Raw genomic sequence first — 16637 nt, 5'->3', positions numbered from 1 at the left:
GCCTCCCACATGCGCCCCAACCAGGGACAGAGAGCAAACCCGCAACCCAGGTTCGTGCCCTTGACGGGGAATCGAACATGAGACCCTTTGGTGCTGAGGCCAATGCTCTAACCACTGACCCACACCAGCCAGGGCCATCTATCCATTTATTGGTTAGTATTTAAATTGCGTCTGCAATGTACTCGGGACTGTGTCAGGTGCCGAGAGTCAATGGCAATAAAGCAGCTGTGATGCTTGAAGCTCCAGTGGAGTTTACAGGTGTTTTAAATGTAGGTTTTATTATTACTCAGGTTTGGGGGGGCCAAATCAGGAGACGACTGCCATTAACAAGAAGTTTGTTACAGTTCCTGGGGGGGGGGGGCTTGCCACGCCACACTGGGCCGCACGGGGAAGCACCAGGCCAGTGCGGAGGCAGAGGGAGCCAGGGGGAAATGCGGGCGAGAGGCTTTGCTGTGGCTTCCATGGGAAGGCAAGCAGGGGGAGCTGGTTTAGGATTGGCTGGTTTGAATAACTTCCGTGGGCTCTGGGGCACAGGGGCTGTCCCTAGTGGTCTGGTACCTGGCCCTGGCTACCTGGCCCTGGGTGATGAGGGCAGGTAACCCAGAGTGTGAGGACCTGATGAAGGGGGCAGCTGGGGATCTGAGCTCTGGAGTGGTTAGTTTGCATACGAAAGGTGTGCTCCAGCTGTGTGCTCTCTCTAGGAATTGGCTGGCCCTGGGAGGTGCCGTCCCTCCAGTGTCAATGATACCCTAGGTGTCAAGGCATCAGGAAAAAGACATGCGTAACATACCGGTCTGCAGGACCTCAGCTCTCCACCTGCAGGTCTCAGATGCGCTTGGTGGGGCACGTGTTTTCAATCTTTCAATGCAGGTGCCTTAGGCAGAGCGTGGGTGTAATTTCCAGTTAGCCACGGGCCCCAACATTCCCATTGCCTTACAACAGGCCACTCGTGTATTTATGTTATCTGCTAGCTCCGCAGTTTGTACCCTGATCTCCTGTTCCCATGTACAGAGAGCATGGCCTGGGTGACATTTTTCTCTGTGACTTTGCAGTCATTAGTTATACCTCCAAATCCACTCTGCTGACCTGCCTGGCTTTCTGAGAGTAAGTTGTGGTCCGTGCCCTCCCCATGGCCCTGCACCATCCCACCTTCCCAATTGCAGTAACCGTGGTGAGGATCACCTCATGTATGCAGAGCACCTGTCCAAGCAATTCCCTCCCATCACCTCATCCAGAAAAGCTGCAAAAGTGAAAGAGCAGCCATTTCTTCTGCTTTAGAGGCCGGAAGACCAAAACCAATGACATGACTCACACAGGCACATGCTGGTGAGGGGTAGAGTCTGAGGCTGGAACCAAATCTTCTGTCCCCTGACCCCAGATCCCTTTTCTGTCCATCCCTTGTCTGGACAGGGCCCCAGGGAAACCCAGGGCTGGGGTGAATAGTGGTCATTTGTCAAAGATGCTCACTGACTCACAAAACAGATATTTAACGAGCACCTACTACATCCCAGGCCAAATACTGGGTACAGGACTGTAGGTGACCAAAGAAGGAGGTAGAAACCCCGCCTCTAGGGAGCAGCTGGTCAGGAGATGAGATTGAGTCTTTAACAAAACTCCACTCCAAGAAAGAAAGTGGCCGGCCCCTGGGAGAGGGATGGCTGGGACATGACCGGCTGGTTGTGATCATCTCTAAGTCTACAAGCTCAGACATCTGTCCTTCCCCTGAGTATCAGGATGTTGAGCTTCACTGTGACACTGGTGGTGATTTCTTTTAAAAACCACGAGAATGAGAGCTCTGTTCTTGTGGAGATAGCTTTTTATTCCAGGCTTCGTGAACTCTAGGGAACGGAGAGCTTAGTTAACTCGTTTCCCAGGATGGTTTTGCTGACCAGGACAAATGGCCCTCCACGTGTGATAGAGTTGGGAGCTGGTGCTTTGGGATCCAACTCCCAGGTCCAGCTCTGGCTCTGGGAGCTCGCTTTGTTTACAAGCTTTGCAAACTGCGAGGCCAGTGCAATCCTGACTCTCGCTCTGTCATTTGTTTACTTTTATGTGGGCTGTGGCTGTTCTAGAACTTGCATTTATTTAAGTGCTAAATGGTCTTGTGGAACCATTAGCTTCCAGGGTTTTTAAATTTGCGTTTCTTCCCAAGGTTAGTTGCAGACAATGCAGTGAGCTCTGTGCCTGGTGTGGGCTGGCGCCTGGGCAGGAAGGGGAGAGACCTCATGACAGCTGGGGGCAGGGGCAGAATCCCTGTGGGAAGGACCCAAACCTTGGGCAGAGCAGATGGACTCTCTTTGGGTTCCCACAGGCATTGTAAGCTTTGCAAGTCCAAAGTTGCTCACGCAGAGACCTGGGGGTCCCTCTCTCCTGTGAGTGAGGGTCTTGTCGGCGGTGCCCGCCCTGAGTGCTTAGTGTGGATGGTGCTGTCTCCGCCTGGAAAGAGGGGTTCTTTCCCATTCCCCCCAGAGCCCTGGGTGGGGGCATCTGGAGGTGGCCTGAGAGTCTCTGCTTTCCTGCACTCTGTCTGCTCCATCAGTAACCCTCCAGATTCTCCTCCGGGACCCAGCTCGAATGCATCCGTGCCTTCCCATTCCCGCGGCCTGGGGCCTGACCACCCTGCCCGCCTCGGCCCTTCCCCGATGGCTGTGACAGCCTCCTCGCTGCTCAGCCTTCCTCACTCCACACCCCCCCATCTTCGTCCAGCATCTATTTTTTAAAAGCACAGACCCGGCCATGCTGCTCCCCCGAGTAAGCGCCTTCGTGCCTTTGCTTGTTCTCAGAATCCAAAGTCAGGTCATGACGATGGTCGCAGGCCCACGAGGTCAGGGGAGAGGAGCCAGCTCCACCTCGCCTTCTGGCCCTCCGGGCCCTGTCTGCCCCTGAGGCCTTTCCTAAGGACTCTGTTGACTAGCTCCCCGCCATCCGCCCCTTCCCAGCCCCTCCGGAGCCCTGGCACATGGCTGCCTATCTGTTAGCAGTTTGTGGCCTCTCTCCCCTGGCCCAGGGCAGCTACACAGCAGGCCCCCCGTAATGCTTCCTGAGTGAGTGACTGAGTTCCAGGACCTCAAAATTTGGTTGCTCTCATTCACGTCTTAGTGCTGCCCCTCGCTAACAGCTAACCCTGTGATTGTCCTAAAAATGCAGAATTGGGGCGCTAGAGAGGCCCACTCCTTCCTGAGCACCTCCTATGTACCGGGCACACTGCCGATGGCATCAGACTTGTGCAGTGGGCATGGCTTCCACTGTATCCATGGGGAACTGACCGTCAGAGGCATTGAACCTGCACCAGGTCACCATGGCTCGTGGTTGGTGGTGCCAGGATTGGAGCCCAGCCCACAGTCTTTTAGACCCCACAGCCCACCATCTGTCTCTCTACCAGGCTGGGCCAGATTTCAGCTCAGGCAAATCTTTGGCCATTCCAGCTAAAAAATGGGACTCTTCCTCTATTCTTTCAGGGAGAAGGCCACCATCCATTCACTCTTCCTTTCCTTCTGCAGGACATGCAGAAGGAGCCTCACCCCAGCCAGGGAAGTGGCGTCAAGTGCTCCTTTAAAAAAGTCTGGTTTGTATCTGCAACCAGTTTTTTTTCTCCTTTCGCGACATATCATGACCATCTTTCATGCCAATAAACATAATTACACACCATCCAAAAAGGCCAGTTTTGAGATTATCTAGGGAAGATAAATGTTTCCCTCGTGCTAATTTCAGCACAGTTTATATGGTGTTTTGCAACGTGGGCAAACTGTTTTCTTCTTATTTAGGCATTTAAACTCTGTTTTTTAAACTGTTATGGCATATGGATCGCCTAAGAGCAACAGATGTCTGCTTGATAGAGATGCTCCCAGGAAAGGAATTTACTGCTTCTCGGTCTCCAGAGGAAGGATGGCTTTGCAAGTATGTGGCTTTTGGTCCACATGTCGCAGCTCTTACCGCTGTATGAAGAGCAGGGGGAGAAACACAGGCTGCCTGGTAAATATCTGTATGTACAGATCCTGGTGATTATAGAGGTGGGATCCCGGTCCTCCAGGAGGGTTGTTCCTGCCCCTCCCAGAGGGAGTAGATCCCTGAATTTTCCTAGATGGGTGTATGTGGGTCCATTTTTACTAAATTTGCAGCTTTTGCCAGAATCTTAGCAATGAAAGAATTCCTTTGTTACCTTCCCCCCAAACATTTCAAATTATTTCTTGCAATTGAAATTACTGGGTATAAAAGTTTGTTAGAGCTCCCCCCCCCTTTTGTTGAATTTATTGGGGTGACACTGGTTAATAACATTATATAGGTTTCAGGTATACAATCTGTAATACACAATCTGTATATTATAGTGTCAGTTACCTTTATTATTATTTTTCTTTACTATTGGTTACCATGAGAGGTTTGGTTAACATCAGGTCATGAAGGTCGACCACTTAAATTCTCACCCAGCTCCATCATATTTTTTTATTTTTATTTTTTACTTTTTAAATTTATCTTTATTGTTGAGAGTATTACAGGTATCCCATTTCCCCCCCTAATTGATCCCCTCCACTTCCCTCCCACCCCCTTCCCAGGCCTTTACCCCATTATTAACTGTGTCCATGGGTTATGCATATAACTTCTTTGGTTAATCTCTTCCCACCCTCCACCCCCCTTCCCTCTTTCCTCTGAAATACGATCGTCTGTTGCATGCGTCAATGTCTCTGGATTTATTTAGTTCATCAGGTTCTTTTGTTCATTAGCTTCTTCTTAAAGAAGACCCTTCAACTTTTCCTGTAGTGCTGGTCTGGTGGTGATGAACTCCTTTAGCTTTTCCTTGTCTGAGAAGCTCTTTATCTGACCTTCAATTCTAAATGATAGCTTTGCTGGGTAGAGCAATCTTGGTTGTAGTTCCATGTTTTTCATCACTTTGAATATTTCTTGCCACTCCCTTCTGGCCTGCAAAGTTTCTGTTGAGAAATCAGCTGACAGTCGTATGGGTGCCCCCTTGTAGGTAACTAACTGCTTTTCTTTTGCTGCTTTTAAGATTCTCTCTTTGTCTTTAACCTTTGGCATTTTAATTATGATGTGTCTTGCTGTAGGCCTCTTTGGGTTCCTCTTCTTTGGGACCCTCTGTGCTTCTTGGACTTGTAAGTCGATTTCTTTCCCCAGGTAGGGGAAGTTTTCTGTAATTATTTTTTCAAATAGGTTTTCAATTCCTTGGTCTCTTTCTTCCCCTTTCGGCACCCCAGTAGTATGAATGTTGGGCCTCCTGAAATTGTCCCAGAGGCTCCTTATACTATCTTCATATTTCTGGATTCTTTTTTCTTTTTGCTCTTCTGGTTGGGTGTTTTTTGTTTCCTCATGTTCCAAATTGCTGATTTGATTCTCAGCGCCCTCTACTCTACTGTTGATTCCATGTAAATTATTCTTCATTTCAGTTCCTGTAGTCTTCATTTCAAATTGATACTTTATTTTGTTATCGATTTTCTCAGTTATTTCCCTAACAGTCTGCTTAAACATCCTTATAAGCGGTATTCTGAACTCTCTGTTAGCTTGCTTGGATCTATTCCATTTAGTTCCTCTTCTAGAGATTTCTTCTGTTCTTTCCTTTGTGACATGTTTCTTTGCCTCCACATTTTGGCTGCTTCCTCGTGTTTGTTTCTATGTATTAGGTAGAGCTTCTATGTCTTCTGGAATTTGTAGAGTGGCTTTGTGTAGTAGGTGTCCTGTAGGGTCCAGTGGCTCAGCCTCCCCAGTCACCTGAGCTGGGCCTTCTAGGTGCTCCCCTGTGTGGGCTGTGTGCACTGTCCTGTTGTAGTTGAGCCTTGGTTGCTGTTGGCGTCCCTGGGAAGAACTGACCCCCAGGCCAATCAGCTGTGAGGACCAGCTGCAACTATAGCCAAAGAGCTGCTGTGCAGGAAACACCCTTATGGATCAGGATTTACTTCAGTGGAGCTTTGGTGTTCACCAAGTGTGCCCCTTGAGTGTCACTCGTGGATGTGGCAGAGCTGTAATCCAGCGTGGTTGAGTCTGAGCACCAGGTGCGCTGTCTCTGAGGCCTCCTGGGAGGTGCCAGTGCCTTGCTCAGGGCCACCCAGCATGAGCTACTCAGCAAACCGTAGTTGGTTACTACTTGTGCTGGGCTTGGAGGTGTCCAGGAGAGGCCAAGCTATGAGCCAATGCAGGCTGCCGCCTTTGCCAGGCCTGGGGACACTTGTCCAGTTGTATGGGGCACGCTGCTGCTTGTTTGAGAGATTTTAGGAAAGCCCTAAGCATGAGGCTGGACAGGCCACTTGCACAGAAAAGCCCCTGGAAATGGCCTGGATGAGCTGCAGGTGGGGAGGGGCGGGGCCTCCGGGAATCACGGGGCGGGGCCAAAGGTGCGAGTCAGGTGCTGGCGACTCAAACATGGCGCCTGCTGCCGCTGTGTGTGGGGAGGACTCGCCACAGGAGCCACGGCCTCCGCCAGCCCTTCTGCCCGGGAGGAAGCCGCCCTCCGCCTCTCGCCCGGATCTCAGGCAGGTTAGTTCCTCCCCGCGTGTCCCAGGTCCTTTCAGGCTGCTCCCAGCGCTGGGCTCAGAGGGGGCGTGTCCGAGTGAGTCAGCGCCGGGCCCTTAAGAGGAGCTGCTGGGGCTCCCGCAGCCCCGCGACCCTCAGGGACAGTCCCGCTGGTTTCACAGCCCGGAGTTGTGGGGACGTCTCTTCCCGGCCCTGGAGCCCTGGGCTGGGGGCTGGATGTGGGGCTGGGACCCTCCCTCCTCCGGGAAACCTCCGCCGCTGAGATTCCCTTCCAGGTTTCAACCTCGGCACCCGGTGTGGGCCCGCGGCCGCGTCTCCGATTCAGCCCCTCACCTGCGCCCCTCCACCCGCTCTCGGTGCTGCTTCAGCTCCCTGGTTGCGGGGCTTCTGTTCAGCCAGTCTCAGGAGGCTCTGAGTGCTGGTGGTTCTGTGTTTTAGTCGTGATTTTGATGTGGTTGCGGGAGGCGGCGGGCGCAGCTGCCGCCTACGCCGCCATCTTGCTGATCGCTCCGTCATTGTTTAGCTGTTGTCTTGGGCAAGGCATGTGTCTTTCCAAGCCTAAGTTTCCTCGCCTGTTAGATGGAGATACCATGGGTCCCAACATAAGATGAGGTAATAATATGAGATAATAATATATGCAGTGTGCGCAGCACAGTGCCTGGTCCATAGGGGATCAATAAATATTAGTGACCCAGAGAAGTTGTGCGGTCTGTCCAAGGTTATACCGGGAAGGCTGGCAGATTTGAACTAATTTCTGACTCCTTGGCTGGGGCTCTTACCCCATGACCTCTGAACGGTGGCAGGAAGAGCCCCCGGGTTAGGAAGCTGGATCTGAATGTCGTTCAAATGGCTGAAGCGGAAGGTGGGTGTCTGAGCAGGAGAGGGTGAGGCTCGGAGCTGGACGGTGTGCAGAGGGCAGCCAGGGGGGTGAGGGGGCGACCTGGTGGGCCTGGGATTGGGTAACAAGGCCGGGAGATGGCTCCATTGCCAACCCGGAGCTACTCCAGCCAAGTGGCCAAGTTAAAGGAAAATCAGTGGCCAAAGGAAAATCAGGGAAAACGGCTGTCTCCTCTGGAGGCATTTTGCATCCAAAGAAAGGGGCAGGGGGTACAGTAAACGTCCTTTGGGGAGTCGCTCATATCGTCAGTGACTTTCCCTTGGCAAGCGAGAATGCTGGTTTCCCCGGGAGAAGCCGCCCCATGCTTTCCTGGATGTCCGGGGCTCCCCAGACCCTCACCCCCAGAAGGGAGCAGTTTTCCTGAAGTGCCCGGCTCGGGCTCACGGGGGCGCTGGCGAGCCTTGGAGGGAGAGCGCCTGGGCTCCTGGTGGGGAGGTCCCAGCAGAGGGGAACCTCGGAGGCCCTGGGCAGCCCCCCTCCCCCAGAGGCCTCCCCAGAGAGGTGCCCCCTGCTGAGGTCAGGCTGTAGAGGGGTCTTTGTGCTAATCAGTTTCCGAGAGCCCAGGTCCTGATGGGCAGCCCTGGAAGGTTCAGATCCCCGCCCGCTGCCCAAGCCAGAGGTCTGACTAAATAATCCATAGACCATTGTGTAAGGACAAGTCCTCTTCGTTCACCTCCAATACAGAAGTCACTCTCCGAGTAGAAAATGGAAAGAGACGGAAGAGTAAAACCTCAGTGAACAGAACCTGGGTCTTGATCCAGCCAATAGAGCGGTTTCCGTTGCCTTGTGAATGTCCCTCACCCACCTGTTGTCTTGAATAGGTGCTGGTTGAGTACATCACAGGTGACAGTCCCCGAACTCCGGGCAGTGCTGGACCCAGAGACCCAGAGATGAACAGGCCCAGCCCTGCCCTTGAGTCCTGCAGCAGCTGGAGGAGAGGGGCGCACATGCCGTCTTTAGTGCATGACTTGGCGTCAGGGTGGATTTAAATAGTGTGAGGGGGTTTTCCAGGGCCACCGACTGAGGCTGTCTCGCATTCCCCACCCCCTTCCCCACCAAATGAGCCCATTTCCCCAAATCTCCACAGGTAGGGGGAACCGAGGGCCCTTTTTCAACGCTGAGAGGCTGTGGGTTGGTTCATGTTCTGGAAGACGCCTCTCAGGAAAGACGGGAACTCACATCTTCACTGTCACTCTGAGAGAAAGCAGCGAGTGAGTTTAAAAGGGAGGTTTAGGAGAGAAAAGATATCCCAAAGGCACGTTTTGTTTCAACATTTGCACAAGCTCTTAAGTTTGGGCCCTGGAGAGCTTCAAGGACACCATCAAACGAAAACATTTCAATGGAATAATAAATATGAATTTGGGAGCCTTCCCCTGTTAGCAGCTGTCCTCGGGAAGCCCATCCCTGCCAGCTAGGTCACCCCATCCCTGCCAGCTGGCTCCCCCCGACACAGACAGGGAGGAAGGGTTCTTTGGAGCCCAGAGAGGTTGGACTGAGCTACAGAAGTCGGAAGATGGAGTAGGGAGAGGGCAGCTGGGGCGGTGCCAGGGCCCCGCAGGGTGAGGGCCGTGGGTGGAAACAGGGATTCTAATAAGTTCCAGAACTTGGTACTGGATCTCCTTCAGGGTTCTGGGGAAACAGAAGGAAACACATTGGGCCGGGGATTGGCGATGGCACAGGTCCCCCGAGGCTGTACCGTGTGGTTTTGGGTTGTGTAAGCATCACTTTTTAACCCTCGGGCTGCCTACGGGCCGCTTCGTGGGGAGGTGGCGCTCAGTGTAGGGTGCCGTCAGAGAGGCCTCCAGCCCCTTGATTTGCCTTAGGAATGGCACCGCTTTTTCTCTCCCTAAAAAACAACCCCCCCCTATAGATCGCAAAGCACCCGCCCTGCCTAATGATCTCCTTGGGGCCTCGCTACAGGTTTCTGGCGAACATGCAGGTACCAAGGCGCCCATTAAGCAGATGGGAAAATGAGAGCCAGGGGCACATGCTGCAGCTGCCTGAGGAACGCGGGCGCTTCAGCCTCCTTCTCCCGACTGTGGTTCCCCGGCTGCCCCGCGAACAGCAGGCTCCCTCCAGCTGAGCCTGGCTTCCCTGTCCCCAGAGCAACTCTCAAGTAACTTTGGAACTGAAGGCTGAATTGTCACTCTGGTTTTTTCTTTGCTCGTCGGAGGCACTTTTTAAAAGCCCATTGAATTGTTTGCGAAAATGAGTGACAGTCCACTTGCCAAAGCCTCACGTGGGTGGTGGCGTTCTGGCACACAAAGAAACGATGCTGCTAATTACACGTGTGGGCCTGGCTGTCCCCGCCGATGCCAGCTCAGGGGAAGGAGGCAGGGCGTCCTCGCTGTTGACGGAGAGCCAGAGCCGGGCGCTGTGGAAGCGCCTGTTTCCATTTTGCTGCTGAGCTGGGAGGTGGGGGGAGAGGGGGAACCGGGTGTTTCTTGGAAGCGATCAGGGTGGGGGAAGGCAGCGGACGTCGCAACTAAAAATGAAACCGCCCATGGTTCCACTCGCAGCAAGTTCCGAGGACACGTTAGGGACACGCAGGCGCTGGTCCTGAGGTCTCCGGGGTTTAGATGAAAAAGCAAAGCAAGCGAAGTACTTGGCAGCTCGTCTCAGAGGGTCTGGGTGCAGATCCCTCCTCCCAACAAGAGCGTGGGGCCCAGAGGAGGCGAGGGTGCTGGGGGGCAGGGGGACAACCTCAGTCACCCGGCTTTCTGTATGGGGACAGAGCGGCGGCGGGCCGGGCATCGCAGGCGGAGATGCTAAGAGGCAGCCGAAGCTGACGCGGCTCAAGGGCAGGCTGGGAACCGCGGCTTCAGAAGCGGCGCCAGGAAACTGACAGGTGTTTTTTCTTTAATGTAGAAAAACCAGGTTCCAAGACGCTCCTCACTCTAAAACTTATGTTAAGTGTCACGCAGGTCTGGAGTGGGCAGGAGCTGGCATTCTTTCAGTTCAGGAACCTCGTGACCCCTGGGGGTGTCCCAGCCCAGCCCCAGCAGCGGCCCAGGAGGAGCTGAGGGAAGCTGCTCCCTCGGTCATGGTTCCTGGGCCCATCCTCCCCGGAGCCAGAGCCCACCGGTGCCGGAGCTGCGCCGGAGTGCGCGCAGGGGCCGCCTCTAGGATTGCTGCAAAAAGTAAATGCACACACCTGGGGGGCAGGTGCTTCAGAGGGTGTTACGAGATTCTCTTTACGGCGGTGATCATCTCTAGCAGCTGGCCTCTTGGGAGGGCCCAGGCTGGGTGACAAATAGGCATCTTTACACCCCAGAATCACACGCAATGAGGTGTTCTCACCAAGGGGGACAGTGAGGCCAGCTGATCAGACTTCCCTGTGTCCCGCTCACGTCCCTCAGGGAAATACGGTTCCTGTGTGAAACGTGAAACGGTGTGAGCAACTGCCTCATCTGTCATCTCTCTCTCGAGTGGATATAGTTAAATCTCTACATTAAATGAGCTGATGTAACTTCCTTGTACTCGGAGACTCCCAGATGGTGCGTGGGGCTCCTTTCCCTACACGCACACGCACACGCACACACGCACAGGACAGGCTTCCCTTTTCCCTCTGCAGCCTCGCAGGGCTCCGAGCTGACCCACCCCAGCCCAGACTTGCCACCCCACCTTTCCTGAGGCCATCTCCAACCCCCAAATCAAGCTCCATTGTTAGAGGCTGTGACCTCTGGGCCCTCCAGCCCCTGCTGCCAGGGCCACTTCGGTGGGGGGTCTGTTCCCGCAGTGGCCACCACCCACTTCCTTCCGTCACCCTCTGCATTCAAGAACAAGTATATATTTTCTTTTTACATATCTAGAAAAAAAATTTATTTGGTCTGGTTTATGGTTCTGTGTTTAAGAAAATAAAGGTATGTTATCTGGCTGGCTTTGGTCAGCGGGTTGATAAGGATTGTTGAGCTTCTGGCCTGTGCTGCTGGAGGAGGGGCAGAAGGTAAAACAGGAATTGAGAGGAAAGTGCTTCCAAACCTCTGGGGGCTGCAGTGGACAGAAGAGGGAATGGGGGACTTCCGGCCTGAGAGGCCATTTGCATCCACCCCATGGTGATCTCCCATGTGGTGCTGGGTCTGCAAATACAAACCGGACAGCCAATCACGTGCTTGTCTTCCCAGCCCCACATTCAGTGACATCGCCCGGGTGTGTGACGGCAGCCATGGGGGGAGCATTTGCTCCCGGGAAGCCGGCAAATGGATGTAGTTCAATCTCTATGTTAAATGAGCTGGTGTAACTTTCTTGTACTCAGTCTCAGATGGTGCCCGGGGTCTCTTTTCCTGAGCCCCAGGCTCTTTCAACCCCCCCCCAAGGGCCTGTTGTTCCTGGGGGAGGTGGTCGTTGTCATAGAGAGTGTGATACCTACCTACCTACCTACCTATCTCATCTGTTTAAATTATAGGACAGGGGGGCAGTTCACTCAAAAAATTCAGAAACAGGTTCTCTGCTGGGCAATGTGTGGACAGGAAAACACTGGGCAGATGGTGAACTCGGGCCTGGGCCGTGGGCAAGTGGAGACCAGGGTGAAAAGAGCAGGGAAACAACTATTAGCAGGTTTAGGAGGGCGGAGGTCAAGCTCAAATCTATTCCTTAGGAAATAAAAGATCATTGAAAACAATTTATCCCTTCCATAGCCTTTCAGAATTTCCACAAATTACATTGCAAAGAGGTGTGATGTCATGCGCCCCCTCCTAGTCCTGTAGAAATGGCCCCAACACCCACTACAAGACAAGCCACACAAGAGACCAGGCCTCCGAAAACGCTGCCCGCAGCCCGGCCCTGCAAGGGACTGAGGCGCGATTGTCGCCGTCATCTGGCCCTTGCTTGCTACGTTATGTGTACATCGCCCCAGCTTCTTCCATCCACTGGATGAAGGCCTGTGTATCATCTACAAAAACATGAGCAAAATCCCAGAACTACACTTTTCAACCTCAAACCCTCTCGTTTGTCGAATCTTTGGCGAGTCCTGGGCCACTGTGAAAGGGGACGGACGCCCTTGTAGCCGGGCCAGCGGCTCAGCCCAGACGCTGGGTCCTTGTCAAGGCCCCGGCCGGGCTCCTCAAGAGAACTTGGTGTGAAAATCCACTGAATTCATCACATTTCTCGTTTTTTTCTCTCCTCCCCGCTTGTGCTGGTTTGGGCTCCCTTTGTGGGACTGGCATTGGGATGGCTTTAGCATCAAAAGCTAGGCAGAGAGGAAGCTGGTGGGGAGAGCTCAGTTAGCTCTGTGCCAACCTGCTTCCAGTTAAAATGGGGCTGGGCAGCAGAAGAGCTGGAAATTGCAAAGGGGCGCACCTGGCGGGTCTTGGCCAGCTGCTGAGAGGTGCCTGGGGTACGTGTCCACTGTGCCAGGTGCCACAGGGCGGCGCAGAGGGAATGGACCGGACCCAAGGCTGCCGGTGAATCTGAGGCCAGCTGCTCTGCCAGGGCCAGGGCTGGGCAGCTCGTCCTGCTGGGGACCACCCTTTGCTCCCAGGCCCAGCGAAAGCCAGGAGTCAGATACATTTCTGCAGATAAAGAGAGCGTTCCCCACACACAGAACACAGGTCCTCACGGCCCCTGGGCATTTCAGCACATGTCACGCCATCCTTGCTCGGTGCGGGCCAAACACAGCCGATTCCAAACCGAGGTGGCTGGGTGGGCGGAGGGGAAACCCAGAGAGCCCGGCCGGCCGACCTCAGACCCTGCGCTGGCAGCGTGTTGCTCCAGCCCCTCCCTGCTCCGGAGACAGCAGCTCTGGGGTGACTGAGTTCTTGGAAGGAAGGGGCCCTGGGGGAGAGACGACTGGTTCCTGTTATCCCACGTGGGACGCGTTGGAGACAAATAAGTTAAATGGGCCAAATGAAGGGGTGGTTAAAGCCCTGGAGCTGCCAGTGGCTTCAGAGAGCAGTTTCCTGGGGCCTGGCCTCTGAGCCCCAAACCCCACCCTCCGGAAACCTCAGAGGGCTGGGGTTTGGCACATGGGGAATGGACTCAGAGGGAGAAAAACCTGGGGCTGAGGGGAGAGTAAGGGCAGTGGGAAGGGAGGGAGCGTGTCTGAGACCTTAGGAGACCAGGAATGCCAGAGACGGGCAGAAAGATGGAGACGTAGGAGCTCAGAGACTCACCCGACTGAGCCAACATCAGGGCCTGCTGGGGCCGGGCTCTTAGGTCACCCCGGTGGCAGCAGGCACCTGACCACCCGAGAAAGAAACGAGGCAGAGAAAGCGGCCCCACCAGCCTGCCACACTGGGAGCCACACCGTGCGCGTGGTCTTGACCTCGGGGACCGGCAGGAGAACTGTGTTTGGAGTCCACCTGTGTCTGGGGGGAGAGGTTTTCCCTGTGCTAGTGGCGGTTCAAGGGACGCCACCCCCACTTTCCAAACCCGGCCCCGCCCAGCCCATCGCCGCACCCCATCCGCTTCCCCACATTCTGTCTTACCTTGAAATCCCAGACCTCGTATCACGTCATCTGTAAATATTTCAGTATGCATCTCCAAGAGCTAGAGACGTAAAAATACAACCACAGCAATACTGTCTCACCAAAAACCGGATCACGCTGTTTAAACATCACGCTGACCTCTGCGTTCACCGCGCGTTCCCAGGATGCTAGGTGCAGACCTCCCCCCCGCCCCCGCGCGGTGCTCACGTCCTAACGCTCAACCCGCAGTTTCAGCCCCACGTCACGCCTACCCTTGCTCCTTACTGTAGTTTATATTTGCTTACGTGTTAAAGAAAACTTTTAATGTTGAAATAGTCATAGGTTCACAGCAAGTCGCAAAGACAGTACAGAGAGGACCCCCTGCACCCCCACCCAGTTCCCCCCGCTGGCTGCAGCTTATGTCACTGTAACAGCATCAAAGCTGGGAAACTGACCCGGGTCCCGCGCGTGTGGATGGCTTGATGCCATTTTTATACAGGTGTAGATCTGTGTAACCACCACTTCGACCAAGATGTACAACTATTCCGTCGTCACAGACTCTGGTGCTGCCCTTCGTCACCCCCACCCCGGCCCCCCCTCATCTGTTGCCTGTCTGCAATTTCGACTTTCCGAGAATGATGCACAATTCCCCTGGGACCCGTCCAGGTTGCTGCGCGTGTCAATATTTCCCCCCCTTCTCTTGCCGAGTTGTGTTCCATGGTACTGAACGTACACAGTTCTGTAACCACTCGCCTGAGGAAGGGTATTTGTTTCCCTGCCTTATTGTTTTCTCCTTGGCATTTTTAATGACCATCCCATGTATTTATTTGTGTGTCTTTCCATACTTTCTAGGAGGCAAGCCCCACAAGAGCAGAGACTTTTGCCTCTTTTGTTCCTTTTTGAAAATATATTTTTATTGATTTCAGAGAGAGGAAGGGAGAGAAACATCAATGGTGAGAGAGTCATTGATCGGCTGCCTCCTGCACGGCCCCCACTGGGGATCAAGCCTGAAACCTGGGAATGTGCCCTGACCGGGAATCAAACCGTGACCTCCTGGTTCATAGGTTGATGCTCAACCACCGAGCCGCACCGGCCAAGCTTTTGTTCCTTTTTGTATCTCGGGTCAAAGACAGTGCCTGGCACATAGTAAGAGCTCAGCAAACATTTGTGGAGTGAACGGTGCAAGAGTTTGACAGAGGAAGAGATTTAGGTTTGGGGGAGTAACTTGCCCAAGGCCACAGGCGGGGGGTTGCAGAGCCCGGTCCCGCACCGGCTCCCCTGGCTCAAAGCCAGCCCCTCGCTGGCCCACCTTCTCCTCTGGCCAAGTGGGGACAAAGCGGCCCCCGGGCCTGTTTCCCTTGGCTAAAGGACGCCGGCAGGGGTTTTCAAATGAAACTTCACTGACAGCCCGCAAAGCCCAAAGGGAAATAAACAAGCGAAACATGAGGACTTATAAAATGTTGAACTTGTAAAATAGGTTCTTTTTTCTTTCTCTCTTAACACATGGTGTTAGGCTATTGGGGCCCAACAGAAGAAGGAAAGGGAGTCCACGCCCTTAGGAATTCAGAAGCCAGTTGGGGAGGCTCCACGCAGACGCGGTGCGGAGGAAGGTGGGAGGGGGTGCGGGACACCGGAATGTGACGGCTGTATCAACGTCAGGTATTGCACTCGCTGCTTCTGGCTGCTGCAGCGGGTGACCACAGCCTTAGTGGCTTAAATCAACACAAATGTATTATCTTACCCTCTGGGAAGTAAAAGTCTAAAAGGGTTGGCAGGCCCTGGCCGGGCGCTCAGTTGGTTAGAGCATTGTCCCTACACGCCAAGGTTGCAGGTTCCATCCCCAGTCAGGGCACATACAAGAATCAACCAGCGAATGCATAAATAAGTGGAGCAACAAGTCAATGTTTCTCTCTCTCTAAAAAAATAAATAAATAGAAAATAAATCAATCAATAAAATTTTTTCAAACAAAATAAAATGGGTTGGCAGGGCTGTAGGGTGGGGAACAGCGAATACCTGCAATACTCTGGGACCTATATTATTTTGGCCTATATTACACTGATGAAACATTAAACAATTAAAAACAATAAATGAAAATAAGCTTCATATGGCTACTACACCTTCACCCTCCCGGGTTCCAAACAGCAAGGAGGGACTATGGGCTGACAGGCAGGACAGCCCTCTCCAAAGAGCCCGCCTCCGAGTTACGACGCCTGTCACATAAAACACGCCAGGTCCGGGTGTGGACGCCGTCTGACGTCTGGGTGCCCGCGCTGACTTCTCACCTGGCTCTTGGTTGGTGCTTGGAGCACTTCTGGGCCATTCAACCTGGACAGGGTTTGGGGAGATCCTTAGGCCCTGCCCACTGGAGATGGGCCATCTAAGGGCAGGGCAGGGGTGGCCAGTGTTCGGGCTACCTTTGGGTGGGGTCAACTTGAAGGCAGGTGATGGCATCTTGGGGGGCCACTGTCACAGGCACAAGGAACAGAACAGCTCAGCAGAAGGAAAGCAGTGCGGTTCTTTTCATTAGGAATTTATTTCTCTTAGAAAAACAACAACAGTGGTTGGATCTAGATACAGCAGCACAGTGACGCAGTCGGCAGAACATACAGAGTCAGAGCAGCGCAACAGGGCCGATGTTCAGCAATGACCCAAACGGAACTATTTCATTCACGAATGTCAAAATTTCCCTGAAAAAACTAGAAACCTTTGGATACGAGAAGGATTATGATGTTATCACTACTAACAGCCACTCAGCTCTTCTAAATCGAGAACATTTATTTTGGACCTATTACAAAAATGATTTATCAATGGGCCCGGAAAGACACCTAGATTCTTCTCGGGAAGTGTCTTTCCCTCC

The sequence above is a fragment of the Miniopterus natalensis genome, chromosome 14 (assembly GCF_054644295.1).
Source record: "Miniopterus natalensis isolate mMinNat1 chromosome 14, mMinNat1.hap1, whole genome shotgun sequence".
Classification (NCBI taxonomy): Eukaryota; Metazoa; Chordata; class Mammalia; order Chiroptera; family Miniopteridae; genus Miniopterus; species Miniopterus natalensis.
The sequence above is the reverse complement of the archived record's forward strand: the minus strand, read 5'-3'. Positions refer to the sequence as shown.